Here is a 12,719-nt window from a genome sequence, read left to right on the forward strand (position 1 = left end):
TTAAGCGCTAGACAAATACCCTGTGGACTGATTATTTCTTTAGAAATCGAAGCCCAAAGGCAGGATCCCCTCACTTTTCAAAAGCCTCCCTTCCTTCTCCTTGCCTGGGCTCGTTCAGGGTCTCCAAAACCCCAACCTAACGGTTCTCCTGACTGCTGATGTCATCCTCTAAGGCTCCCCAGCAGTCCCCAGAAGCGCCGGGTCACTGGTTTGGGTGAAGTGTCCACAAAGAATTCCAACTGAGGAAAGGCCAAGAGGCCATTGTTAATCATTGCCTGGGTTAGCACACTTGGCATTGACAGAGTCCTTTTCCTCCAAAGTTCCCAGTAAGGCTCGGGGGGCTCTTCTCTTCAAACCAGTCTGGAAGAGAGAAGAGGGACCAGAACTTTCGAAACCGACGGAGAGACTGCGTTTTGTAATAATAATTCACTCATTCATTCAATCGTATCTGTTGAGTGCTTACTGTGTGCAGAACACTGTACCTAGTGCTTGGAAAGTGCAATTTGGCAACAAATAGAGACAATCCCTACCCAACAACGGGTTCACAGTCTAGAAGGGGTGAGACAGAATAATAATAATAATAATAATAATAATAATAATAATAATAATAATAATAATGGTATGTGTTAAGTGCTTACTATGTGCCAGGCACTGTTCTGAGTGCTGGGGTGGATACAAGCAAATTGGGTTGGAAACAGTCCCTGTCCCACATGGGGCTGACAGTTTCAATCCCCATTTTAAAGATGAGGTAATTTAGGCCAAGTGACTTGCCCAAGGTCACACAGCAGACAAGTGATGGAGCTGGGATTAGAACCCATGAACTTCTGACTCCCAGGCCCATGCTCTAGCTGCTCATTCCATCTTATTTACTGAGAGCTTACTGGGTGCAGAGCACTGCACTAAGCACTTGGGACCGCCCACAACAAGCTTACAGTCTAGAGGAACGAGGAACTCTTCTGCCCACCAAAACCTGCCTCCTTGTCATTCAGAGATGAAACCAGGGGGCCGGTCTCACCTCAGTCGATCAGTGGTATTTACTGAGTGCTTACCCCATGCAGAGCACCGTGCTAAGCGCTTACCTGAGTTTCTAGCTGGTGCTCTTCTTGCCATGCACATTAGTTATTTTAATTTGTTCTCCACAGGTCCCCTGTGAGGTTGGGTTCAGGTATTACCACTCCGCTTTCCAGATGGGGAAACTGAGGCCCAGGGAGGTGAAGTGACTTGCCCAAGGCCTCGCTGCAGATGGGAGACAGAACTGGGACTAGAAGCCGGGGTTTCCAGGGCCGCAGCTCTCCTACCACTCCAAGCCGCCTCTCCGTAGCGGGAAGACTGTACCTCACCCTCTGCCGGGTTTACCTTATCGCTCCCCATCCACGAGTACTGAGTCTCTGGGGCCCCTTCGACGGGGATCAGACTGCTTCCGCACAATAGCCGGGAGACCTTCCCAGTTGGGATCAAACACACGCTTTGGGCCAGGAGCTGTCTGATACCCCACCCGCCGCCGTCAAATTCTTAATCTCCCATCCAAGAGCCTTTAGAAATGGGGGACCCTCGGGGAAATGAAATTACCTCGAATTCTAGGCATGGCAACTGTCTGTGCCTAGGGTTTAGGGACTTAATTAATCATCATCAATCATATTTACTGAGTGCTTACTGTGTGCAGAGCACTGTACTAAGCGCTTGGGAAGTACAAGTTGGCAACATATAGAGACAGTCCCTACCCAACAGTGGGCTCACAGCAGGAATGCACTATAATTGGGGGGTGGGGAGGGGGCGGGGGATGCAGACAGTGAAATGGGTTCGATTCCATTTCCCCCATTTAAAAAACTGATAAGAATTCTTCCTCCTGGAGTTGCTATTTTAGGGGGGGGCAGACTTGTGGCAGATGAGAAAACCGAGGTGTCAATATTACCCACTTCCAACTTTGGCTTTTCCAGAATTCTTGAGAGGCATTTCTGGTTTGATTGAACTCACTACCATTTTGCTGCCACGGTGTTTTTCTATCTTGACCATTCACATCCATGAACAGGCACAGGGACAACTCAAGTGAAACTCAAAGCAGTGAAGAGCCCTTCAGGTAGACAGTGTGATAAGCTAAACTGCAAAAACTGGACAATGTTTTTGGACTAGGAGGCAGTTGCTATGGAAATGGTTGCTAATTAACTGCATTCAGCCAGGAGAAGAAGGGCCTTCAGGATAGGCAGAACTGGACTGTATCTTAGAAGGAGCCACGCCGTACACAATCTGCACATCTCTCATATGTAGAATACCTGGGTGCCTTTGCTTAGTTTGCTGAACAGCCTAAGAAATGACAACAGCATGTTTTTCTTCCCTCCGGCCCAGGTTCGGTGGATCACATCCAGGATCCAACAGTCCTTCCTTTGGGGGTGAGGGGGACCAAAGGCACCCCAAAACTCCACGCTCTCCAAGAGGAAGAGAAGAGAAAAACATCACAGAACCGTATGAAACATTCCAATTGGCTGCCTTCCTTTTGGGCCACATAAAAGAGCCATAAAATGAAAATCACTTCCAAGAAAGTAAGCCCCCTGTGATTCACGGTTTGCCTCCACCACAGACTAGAAGTTACTGGGTCAGGACTCAAAAATAAAATAAAATAAAATAAAATAAAATAAAATAAAATAAAATGAGTTCAGTATTTCCTCCTCTGATGGGGTCACATGGAACCAGGCAGGTTTGCTGACTCATCCTCTGGCAGACTAAAATGAATGTGTTGAAACTCAAATGGTTTGCCCTGTAGGGCGGACCTTTCATCTGATTTCAATTAAAAGAGAAGGCCACCGATAGCTTCATGGCCCTTTCATTCGGTAGTATTTATTGAGCACTGACTGTGTGCAGAGCACTGTACAAAGCGCTTGGGAAAGTACAATGCAACGATAAACAGTGACATTCCCTGCCCACAATGAGTTTACCGTCTAGGGGGAGAGAGACATTAAACTGGGCCCATTGCTTGCACTGGACTCACTCTGAGTGGCCTAGGGATTCATATATGGAAGCTCAGTTTCCTCATCCAGAAAATGGGACACAACACCCATTCTCCCTATGAGCCCCATGTGGGACGGAGGCTGGACCTACCCCGGCGCTTAGAACATTGCCTGACATGTTCCAAGTGCTTACAAATACCCTAATAATAGCCATAATAATAACGAGTCAAAGGAATCCTCCATAGCGATTTACTGGGGAGAGCAACTGGTCAGCCCAGTTGCCGCTCACTGCCTAAACTGAAATCTAACTGGGACTGAAACTGTTCATTCAAGCCCCTGTGCCTCAGGACTAATATAACAATTGGGCTATTTGTTAAGCACTTACTCTGGGCCAAGCACCGTGCTAAGCGCAGTATTAAGTCCTAAGATGACCAGCTCAGACCCAATCCCTGTATATTATACTCAGCAGATCTCTGCCTAGATCAGCACACAATGCCAGTTTTTCTTTTTCTTTTTTTATGGTATTTGTTAAGTGTTTACTGCATGTCAGACACCGTTCTAAGCATTGGGATAGATACACGTTTACTTGGTTGGGCACAGTCCCTGTCCCGCATCAGGTTCACAGTCTAAGTAGGAGGGAGAACAGGAGAATTGAGGCCCAGAGAATCGAGGTGACTTGCCCAAGTTCAGAAGGCAACCTTTGGCCAGAGTCAGGATTAGAACCCAGGTCCTCTGATCCTCGGGCTGGCACTCTTTCCAATAGGCCAAAGTGCTTCTTTAACACATTTGATGGCATAATAATAATACTAATAATGATAACTGCGGTACTTGTTAAGCACTTACTGTGTGCCAAGCACTGTAGTAAGCCCTAGGGTAGATACAAGATCAGATACAAGATACAAGATCAGATCCCACATGGGGCTCACATGTTACTAAAGGGAACAGGTTACTAAATTTCCATTTTGCAGATAGGGGAACTGAGGGTCAGAGAAGTGAAGTGACTTGCCCAAGGTCACACAGCAGACAAGCGGCAGAGCCGGGATTCGAACCCAGGTCCTTCGGATTCCCAGGCCCGTGCTCTATCCACTAGGCCATGCTGCTTCTCGGTCTTACAGCGAGGGCCTGATTCTGCTCTTAAAGGACACACAAACTGGCCACTTTCCAACCAAAGCCTGAATTTTCTAATGCTGTATTTGGTTCGAAGTAGGTCTTTCGTGCCAAGAACCACGGGCTTTGGAGTCAGAGGTCATGGGTTCAAGTCCCGGCTCCACCACTTGTTAGCTGTGTGACTTTGGGCAAGTCACTTCACTTCTCTGGGCCTCAGTGACCTCATCTGTAAAATGGGGATGAAAACTGTGAGCCCCCCGTGGGACAACCCGATCCCCTTGTAACCTCGCACCGCTTAGAACAGTGCTTTGCACATAGTAAGTGCTTAAAAAATGCCATTATTATCATCATTATTGTTAGGGTTTTCCTTCTTGTTCTCTGAATCTCCAGATTTGGAGTGCTGGGCCAGAGTCCAAGGAGAGGAGATGGATTCTGTCGCTGAGAAAGGGAGAGAAAGAGAGAGACAGAGAGAGAGAGAGATAGGGAGATAGCAATCATACACACGTGCTCACAGCAGGTTCAATAAGTTTCAACTCACCCCACCTCTGCAATCCTGAAATTGAGGGAGGCCAGCAGGGCTGAGACTGGTTCACCATGGCTTACTGGATAGAACATTGGTCTAGGGCTCAGGAAGACCTGGGATCTAATCCTGGCTCTGCCACATGTCTGCTGTGTGTCCTTGGGCAAGTCACTTCACTTCTCTGGGCCTCAGTGACCTCATCTGAGGGGTCTAAGGGGTCTCAGTGGGGTCTGAGACTGTGAACCCCTGTGGGACAGGGACTGTGTCCAACCTGATTTGCTTGTACCCACCCCAGCGCTTAGTACAGTACCTGTCACACAGTAAGCAGTTTACAAATACCACAATTATTATTGTATTCCTGCAGGAATTACCACCGGGAGGCAGATGCCAGAGAAGCAGTATTACACGCAGGGGATCAAGAGGGCAAGCCAAAGCGAAAAGGAGCCGGTAAGTTGCTCTGGGGGAAATGTACGTTCCGCCTAAAAATATAATGGGAAGACTCCAAATGGAATATCCCGGGCCCTTTACGGTAGCTCTTCATGGGGACGTTAGCATTTCTACCGTAGGAGACCGACACGTGGGATTTTAAGAGGACCCAGAGGCCAACCCTCACACGCCTCCAAGGCCCCACTTCCTGTTTCCCGGCCCATTTGCAGAGGAAGCAGCGTGGTCTAGTAGATAGAGCACAAGCCTGGAAGTCAGAAGGACCTGGATTCTAGTCCCAGTTCCTCCACTTAACTGCTGTGTGACCTTGGGCAAGTCACTTCACTTCTCTGAGACTCAGTTCCTCATCTGTAAAATGGGGATTAAATCCTATTCCCTCCCACTTAGATTTTGAGCGCCACATGGGACTGGGATTATGTCTGACCTGATTACCTCATTATCTCCCACGGGACTTGGAAAAGGGCTTCACACACAGAAAGCACAAAATAATAATAACAAAATAATGATGATAATAATAATAATAATGAAGAGTTCAAGATGTTATTTTGATGTTATATCAATAACAAAATAAGAATAACAAAAATCAAGAATACATGTCATTTGAGTACATCTCAGCAAGTCAGGAAAGCACAGGGTTACAGAATAAATCAGTTGAACTTGCAGTTTTAATACCCGCTTTTGACTGGGGAAAGATTCTCTGGGAAGGCACGGGGGGAGGCAGTGTGGCCTAGTGGATCGAGCGCAAGATTGGAAGTCAGGAGACTCAAGTACCGTTTGACCTTGGGCAAATCACCGAACTTCTCTGGGCCTTGGTTTCCTCATCTGTACAGTGGGGATAAGACAGACTGTGAGCCCCCTTTGGGACGGGGCCTATGTCCAGTTCAATAAATACCACTGATCCATTTCATACTCTTGCACCTACCCTCGGGCTTAACACATAGTGTTTAAATAAATACTATTATTAAGGAAATGATCTTTGTTAGGGCCATGAGCCGCTGGGAAATGACAAGAAAATAGAAGATTCCTATTTACAAAAATTCAAAGGGGTGGGTTTTTGACTGGCACTTGATGTTCCGCCATCTGAATCCTGGAAACAATTAGAAGCTTGAAGTATCCCAGGGAAAGGAAAATTTAGGGGCTGAAATTCCCAGGGCTTCCCAAGCTATTTTATTGGAAGATCCTTATTCATTTACTGATTTCGAAAGCAAGGCCAGGGTGGGCCACAACCGTAGAACGCGGTAACCACCGGGCACGACTGGCACCAAGAGGAGCATTTCTCCACGTCCTGAGGGACTTGGTGCAGAGTGTCGGTAGCCATGTACGTCATTCCCTTCAAGGTAGGGGATCTTGGCCGCTCTTCAGTTACGGAGTTTAAGCACTGGCTCTAAACTTCATGGGCTTATCTAGCACGGATGCTCACGGGGGCGGGAAATGTATTTGTCATATTGTTCTATTAAACTCTCCCAAGTGCTTAGTACGGTACTCCCAGACTGAGCCCCTTCCTTCCTCTCCCCCTCGTCCCCCTCTCCATCCCCCACATCTTACCTCCTTGCCTTCCCCACAGCACCTGTATATATGTATATATGTTTGTACACATTTATTACTCTATTTATTTATTTATTTATTTTACTTGTACATATCTATTCTATTTATTTTATTTTGTTGGTATGTTTGGTTTTGGTCTCTGTCTCCCCCTTCTAGACTGTGAGCCCACTGTTGGGTAGGGACTGTCTCTATATGTTGCCAACTTGTACTTCCCAAGCACTTAGTACAGTGCTCTGCACACAGTAAGCGCTTAATAAATATGATTGATTGATTACTCTGTACACAGTAAGCTCTCCATAAATACCATTGATCATTTCTATTAATGTCTGTCTCCCCCTGTAGACTTTAAGCTCACTGTGAGAAGGGAATTTGTCTGTTGTATTGCTCTATTTCACCCTTCCAAGTGCTTAGTATGGTGCTTTGCACAAAATAAGTGCTCAAAAAATATGACTGGTTGATTGATTGATTATCTTGTACCTTAGCTCAGTGCTTGGCACTTAAAGAGCACTTAATCCATACCATTTTTTTTAAAAAAAATGCTATCCCTGCCCTCAAGGAGCTTACAGTCTAATGCATGGTGTAGTGCATCGAGCACAGACCTGGGGGTCAGAAGGTCATGGGTCCTAATTCCAGTTCCTCCACTTGTCTGCTGTGTGACCTTGGGCAAGTCACTTCACTTCTCTGGGCCTCATCTGAAAAATGGGGATTGAGACTGGGAGCCCCACGAGGGACACGGACTGGGTCCAACCCGATTTGCTTGTATCCACCCCAGAGCTTAGTGCAGTGCCTGGAACATAGTAGGCACTTAACAAATACCACAGTTATTATCATTAATGGAGACCCCATGCAGCCCCAGACAGACACTTCCACAGGAGATATAGGAGCATGAGAGTGCGAGGACCTTGAGTTCCCTCCCTTGTAATAACTGAAAGATGATTACACCCCCCACCTTCAAAGCCTTATTGAAGGCACATCTCTAGCTCCAAGAGGCCTTCCCTGACTAAGCCTTCATTTCCTCCTCTCCCACACCCTTCTGGGGCATGCTGACTGGCTCCCTTGATTCACACACACACCCCCCCATCCCCACCGCACTTATGTACATATCTCTAATTTTATTTATTTCTATGAATGTGTGTCTGTAAGGGCCTGGTGGGAAGGAACATTCATTCATTCGTATTTATTGAGCGCTTACCGTGTGAGGAGCACTGTACTAAGTGCTCGGGAAGTACAAGTTGGCAACATATAGAGACAGTCCCTACCCAACTCACAGTCTAGAAGATGCCTGTTGTATTGTTACACTGTAATCTCCCAAGCGCTTAGTACAATGCCCTGCACACAGTAAGGACTCAATAGATATGACTGATTATCACAGTGAAGAAATACATCCAACTAATGCACCTGAGGCTTAATCCCCAAGGTATTTCTACCACAGAATTTTCTTATTAGTGCTACTTGGCCTTAGGCCCCCCTAATGCAAAATTAGGCCTTCCTAATGCAAAATCTTGTAATTCTGTTCTTAGGGCTAGTTAGTCCTTTGGCCCCAAAGCCTTCTTTACACAACATCGTTTTATTAGTCAAAAGAGCACGGGCCTGGGAGTCCAGAGGACCTGGGTGGGTCTTCTGTGGGACCTTGGGTGAGCCACTTCACTTCTCCGGACCTCAGTTCCCCCATCTCCAAAATGGGGATTCAAAACCCGGTCTTCCTTAATTAATCAATCAGTCATAGTTATTGAGCGCTGACTGCATGCAGAACACTGTACTATGTGCTTGGGAGAGTACAGTAGAACAATATAACAAACACATTCACTGCCCACATTGCCTATGTAGACTGTAAGCCCCGTGTGGGATCTGATAATCTTGATTCTACCCCAACGCTTAGTACAGGTAGGTGCTAGGTGACCTTGGGCAAACCACTTCACTCCTCTATGCCTCTGTTCCCTCATCCATAAAATGGGGATGAAGACTGTGGGCCCCAAGAGGGACAGGGACTGTGTCTGATGGGTTTATCTGGTTTCTGCCGCAGCGATGAATACAGTGTCGGGCACATAGTAAGTACAAAATAATTCCTGCATCACAGTGCCTGACCAGGTGTGCTGGAATCCTGGACAGATGGGCCGAACACAGATCGACACAGTTCTCGGCTGCCCGTCGACGGTCTTGGAGACTATACGTGGAGAGGCCTAGTGGGTAGAGCCCAGGCCTGGGAGTCGGAAGTTCTGTGCTCTAATCCTGGCTCCACCACTTGTCCGCTCTGTGTTTTTAGGCAAGTCGCTTCACTTCTCTGTGCCTCAGTGGCCTCGTTTGTAAAATGGGGACTAAGACTGTGAGCCCCATGGGAGAAAGGGACTGTGTCTAACCTGATTACCTTGTATCTATCCCACCGCTTAGAACAGTGCCTGGCACGTAGTAAGTGCTTAAACAAATACCACCATTATTATTATTATTCTCTGTGCCTTAGTTACCTTATCTGTAAAATGGGGATGAAGATTGTGAGCCCCATGGGGGACAGGGACTCTGTCCAACCTGATTATTTTGTATTAACCTCAGCACTTAGGACAGTGCCTCGCACCAAGGAAGTGCTTAACAAATACCATTCAAAAAAAGAGCCAATTAAAAAGTTTTTAACCAGTTCCCCTTCTTCCTCCATCCCTTAACTTGTGTGGGTCCCTTAAGGTTCTCTTTTGAGACCCTTTCCATCTGACTTTACAGTGACTCCCTTAGGGAGGGAGTTCATTCATTTCCACGGCTTTAATTATCGCTGTTCTGGGTGAGATTTTTGGAAAATGCCCTGGGCGGTAGAGAGGCCAGAGGCAGAGAGACCAGTTAGGAGACCGATAGGACAGTCAAGCCGGGATGGGATGATATTTGCCGGATGTGGTGGACTGTCAGGAGATGGCGTTTGCAAAATGTTTTGGGCTTCTCAGCAGAGAGCCATAAAATAAAGTCAAATGCTGAATACACAGATTATTGGCGAGAAGCAGCGTGGTTTAGTGGATAGAGCTCTGACCTGAGAGTCAGAAGGACCTGGATTGTAATCCCAGCTCCGCCACCTGTCTGCTGTGGGTCTTTGGGTGAGTCACTTCACTTCTCTGGGCTTAGGTTCCATCTCCTGGAAAATGGGGATTAAGGCCGTTAGCCCCATGTGAGACATGGATTGCGTCCAACCGGATTAGCTTCTATCTACCCCAGTGCTTAGTACAGTGCCTGGCACATAGGCACTTAACAAATGCCATGTAAAAAAAAAGACAAGAATATTCAGAATTTTGTAAGCTCGTTGTTGAGGGAATGTGTCTGTTTGTTGTTGTTTTGCACTGTTCCAAGTGCTTAGTGCAGGGCTCTACACACGGTAAGCGCTCAATAAATTTGATTGAATAAATGATTGAATAAATGAACATCAATTGAGAATCCCATTAGGTTCCATTCCTTCTCCCTCTGCCTCCTAAAATCTTTCTAACCAATGGAAACATGGACTAATTTGAATTTCCCCACCTCTACCTGCCCCAGCGCACTTAATCCTACCAGAGATCCTGCATTATTAGGCCATAAGCTCCTAAAAGATCAGGAGGTGTCAGGTCTTATAAGTTTTTTTATACTCCCAGCCACCTAGTAGAGTGCTCTTGTATAAAGCAGGCATCCAATAAATGCTGCTGAGGATGATGATGGATAAGCCTCACTTTTCTTCATCTCCCACTCCCTTCTGCATCACCCTAACTTGCTCCCTTTGATCTTCCCCTCTCCCCACCCCCCACAGCAGTTATGCATATATCTGTAATTTTATTTACTTATATCGATGCCCATCTCCCCACCTCCCCCCTCCCCCAGACTTTGAGCTCACTGTGGGCAGGAATTGTCACTATTGATTGTTGTATTGTTCCTATCCAAGAACTTAGTACAAGTGCTCTACACACAGTGAGCACTTAATAAATACAATTGAATGAATGAATGAAAGAATTGTTCAATCAAAGGCATTTAATGAATGCCTACTGTGCGTGCAGGACACTGGACTGAAAACCTGGGAAAGCACAGTAAAGCAGAGTTGGTAGATATGTTCCCATCCCAGAAGAAGTGTACAGTCTACAGGTGAGAGAACAACAAACGCTTTGTGATATTTACTGGCCAGTACACGGTACCATTGTCAATATTTCAAGCAGGAGGAGCAGCGTGGCCTAGTGGATATGGCATGGGCCTGGGAGTCAGAGGGCCTGAGTTCTAATCCTGGCTCTACAACTTGTCTGCTGCGTGATCTTCAGCAAGTCACTTCACTTCTCTGGGCCTCAGTGACCTCATCTGTAAAATGGGGATGAAGATTGTGAGCCCCATGTGGGACAGGGACTGTGTCCAATCTGATTGACTTGTATCTACCCCAGTGCTCAGTACAGTGCCAGGCACATAGTAGGCGCTTAACAAATTATATTTTTTTAAAAAGTGCATGAAAATGGTTTGAATGCAGGCAACTAGAAGGAGACTGATGCGCTCCCAGGTGACAGGGATAAAAATGGAGGTCAAACAATCCTCTATCCACAGTTCTTGCCTTCCGGTATAATTACTACGTATCCCATTTGATTTTCAGTGTCGTAAACGCCACATGTATTGAGACTACACAGGTGCAGATAGGGTCAGCAATCTTATATTCTGGCTAAAAGGAAACAGATACAGTTTATTTATTTATTTATTTATTTATTAACGGGACTGAAACAGAACTTTGGTAAAGACAGACACTTACAAGACATGAAAAATGAATACAAGATTTCCTCCCCAGTATCTCCAGGGGGCTGTAATTAAGGGAATACATTTTACTAAGTTGGATATATCCCTACCCAAATTTGCCGTAACACCCAGTCAGAGGCCTGGAGGGGACTTTGAGAGGTTGTCTAGAATATTCCCCTGCCTCCAGGCGAGGCTACTTTTAAACCATCCCGGACAGACAACACCGAACCCCTCTTTAAGGATCTCCAAATCTGCCATTGGTTTCATTGCCGAAGCTTCACTGGTTATTGTGGCATTTGTGCCAGGCTCTGTAAACTAAGCGCTGGGGTAGATACCAGCTAATCAGGTTGGATACAGTCCCTGTTGCACGTGGGACTCACCATCTTAATCCCAACTTTCCAGATGGGGTCACAGAGTCCCAGAGATGTGAAGTGACTTGCCCAAGATCACACTGTGGCCAAGTGGCCAAGATGGGTTTAAAACCCAGGTCCTGTGACTCCCAAGCCCATGTACTTTCTGCTACGCCATGTGCTTCAATGTGTTCCCATCCAGCCAAATATCTTGCTAATGGCTTCAATTTAAAACAGTGCTTGACACACAGTTAGTGCTGAACAAACACCACAATCGTTAATTCTTATCATTTTCTGAAATAAAATATCCCCGATTATTGTTGGGGGTTTTGGGTTCGTTTTTCTTATTTTCTTTTTTTTTATATAGAATCTGTGGGACACAATCCTCATCCCACATTGGGCTCAAAGTCTAAATAGGAGGAAATAGGGTTTAATCCCCATTTTCCAGCTAAGGAACCCGAGGCCCAGAGAACTAAAGTGACTTGAGGGCATGTCCATTCCTGCAGGCAGAGAAGGAGAAGCACAATTTTGGTCACCCTGAGACTCCCAAGGACTTTAGAACTGGAACAAGGAACAGGGAAGGGTCCCCAAGTCTTGAATATTCTTTTTTTTTAATGGTATTTGTTAATCACTTACTACGTGTCAAACATTGTTCTAAGCACTGGGGTGGGTACAGGTCAATTACGTCGGACACAGTCTCTGTCCTTCATGGGCCTCACGATCTAAGTAGGAGGGAGAACAGGTACCGAATCCCTGTTTCACAGTTGAGGAAACTGAGGCCCAGAGAAGTCAAGCCACTTACCCAAGGTCACACAACAAGCAACTCCTCACTCTCGGCTTCAAGGCTCCCCATTGCCTCGCCCCCTCCTACCTCACCTCCCTTCTCTCCTTCTCCAGCCCAGCCCGCACCCTCCGCTCCTCTGCCACTAACCTTCTCACCGTACCTCCCACCGTACCTCGTTCTCGCCTGTCCCGCCATCGATCCCCGGCCCACGTCCTCCCCGTCCTGGAATGCCCTCCCTCCGCACATCTGCCAAGCTAGCTCTCTTCCTCCCTTCAGAGCCCTACTGAGAACTCACCTCCTCCAGGAGGCTTTCCCAGACT

General features: G+C 46.7%; 1 long non-coding RNA gene across 1 annotated transcript in view; it reads right to left on the reverse strand.

Annotated features, from left to right (window-relative positions):
• Positions 1-305: 305 nt before the first annotated feature.
• LOC119944763 overlaps positions 306-12,719 on the reverse strand; it is a 38,054-nt gene continuing 25,640 nt past the window's right edge. The window contains exon 3 of the long non-coding RNA XR_005455955.1: positions 306-360. This is a non-coding gene — a long non-coding RNA (uncharacterized LOC119944763). The remainder of the gene's footprint in view (positions 361-12,719) is intronic.

This window comes from Tachyglossus aculeatus, chromosome 23, assembly GCF_015852505.1.
Source record: "Tachyglossus aculeatus isolate mTacAcu1 chromosome 23, mTacAcu1.pri, whole genome shotgun sequence".
In the NCBI taxonomy this organism is placed as follows: domain Eukaryota; kingdom Metazoa; phylum Chordata; class Mammalia; order Monotremata; family Tachyglossidae; genus Tachyglossus; species Tachyglossus aculeatus.